This window comes from Mastomys coucha, unplaced genomic scaffold, assembly GCF_008632895.1.
Source record: "Mastomys coucha isolate ucsf_1 unplaced genomic scaffold, UCSF_Mcou_1 pScaffold3, whole genome shotgun sequence".
NCBI lineage: Eukaryota > Metazoa > Chordata > Mammalia > Rodentia > Muridae > Mastomys > Mastomys coucha.
In genome coordinates this window covers 2,798,449-2,800,586 of record NW_022196909.1, presented here as the reverse complement: position 1 = coordinate 2,800,586, position 2,138 = coordinate 2,798,449, and positions in this window count along the sequence as shown.

Here is a 2,138-nt window from a genome sequence, read left to right as displayed (position 1 = left end):
ATATAGATTGTACAATGTTGGACCTATTTCTACAATTACCAAATTAGAGAGATCATTGGATGACAAATTTCCAATTCCTCATATTATTGGATTTCAATCGCTTAGGATATGTTGGTAATATTAATTTTCATATTAAGATATTAAGAAAAGGTAATTGTCACTTCCTGTTGTTTTTGTTGTAAGAGATGGAATTAAGTTGGTGTGGATTTGTTGAATGATTACTTTCTTGCTTCTTCTCGGGTGTAGTTTTATTTGCTCCTTATGTTGGTGTTTTCCATCTATTATCCTTTGTAGGGCTGGATTTGTGGAAAGATATTGTGTAAATTTTCTTTTGTCATGGAATATCTTCTTTTCTCCATCTATGGTAATTGAGAGTTTTGCTGGGTATAGTAGCCTGGGCTGGCATTTGTGTTCTCTGAGGGTCTGTATGACATCTGCCCAGGACCTTCTAGCTTTCATAGTCTCTGGTGAGAAGCCTGCCATAATTCTGATAGGCCTGCCTTTACATGTTACTTGCCTTTTTTTCCCTTACTGCTTTTAAAATTCTTTCTTTGTTTAGTGCATTTGGTGTTTTTATTATTATGTGATGGGAGGAATTTCTTTTCTGGTCCAGTCTATTTGGAGTTCTGTAGGCTTCTTGTATGTTCATGGGCATCTCTTCTTTTAGTTTAGGGAAGTTTTCTTCTATAATTTTGTTGAAGATATTTACTGGCACATTACTTTGGGAATCTTCACTCTCTTCTGTATCTATTATCCTTAGGTTTGGTCTTCTCAGTGTGTCCTGGATTTTCTGGATGAAAGCTCCTGGGTTAGGAGCTTTTTGCCTTTTGCATTTTCTTTGACTGTTGTGATAATGTTTTCTATGGTGTCTTTGCCCCTGAGATACTCTCTTCTATCTCTTGTATTCTGTTGGTGATGCTTGTATTTATGATTCCTGATTTCTTTCCTAGGTTTTGTATCTCCAGGGTTGTCTCTCTTTCTGATTTCTTTATTGTTCCTATTTCCATTTTTAGGTTCTGGATGGTTTTGCTCATTTTCTTCACCTGTTTGATTGTGTTTTCCTGTAGTTCTTTAAGGGATTTTTGTGTTTCCTCTTTAAGAGCTTCTAGCTCTTTACCTGTGTTCTCCTGTATTTCTTTGAGGGTGCTATTTATGTCTTTCTTAAGGTCCTGTATCATCATCATGATAAGTGATTTTAGATCTGAATCTTGCATTTCCGGTGTGATGGTGTGTCCAGGACTTGCTATGGTGGGAGAATTGGGTTCTGATGATGCCAAGTAACCTTGGTTTGTGTTGTTTACTTTCTTATGCTTGCCCCCTGCCATCTGGTCATCTCTAGTGCTACCTGCCCTTGCTAAATCTGACTGGAGTCAGTCCTTCCTGTGACTCTGGTTGTGCCAGAACTCTTCAGAGTTAGGTTGTCTCTGTGATCCTGTGATTCTGAGATCCTGTGACCCTGGGCTTGTTAGAGCACCTGGGAGTGCAGCAGCTTCCTGTGGATGTTGTGGGACTGGCTGTGGAGCCTGGGCTCAAGGTCTGTTCAGAGCACCAGCCCAGAGAATGATGACGGTCTTCTTATATAATTGCTTCCTGCTGAATTGGTGACAAAATCTCCTCTTTGGAGCATGACGGGAACAATGGTTTCTTTTTAAAAAGCTAGCTGTGGCAGTTTTGCCCAGTTTCTGCATTATTTAGTCTCAGTGTTGTCTATCCAGTCTATGTGTTGTCTGTCTAGTCTATGTGTTGTCTGTCTAGTCTGTGTGTTGTCTATCCAGTCTGTGTGTTTTCTGTCCAGTCTGTGTGTTGTCTGTCTAGTCTGTGTGTTGTCTGTCCAGTCTGTGTGTTGTCTGTCCAGTCTGTGTGTTGTCTGTCTAGTCTGTGTGTTGTCTGTCCAGTCTATGTATTGTGTGTCTAGTCTGTGTGTTGTCTGTCTAGTCTGTGTGTTGTCTGTCCAGTCTATGTGTTGTCTGTCTAGTCTGTGTGTTGTCTGTCTAGTCTGTGTGTTGTCTGTCCAGTCTGTGTGTTGTCTGTCTAGTCTATGTGTTGTGTGTCTAGTCTGTGTGTTGTCTGTCCAGTCTGTGTGTTTTCTGTCCAGTCTGTGTGTTGTCTGTCTAGTCTGTGTGTTGTCTGTCCAGTCT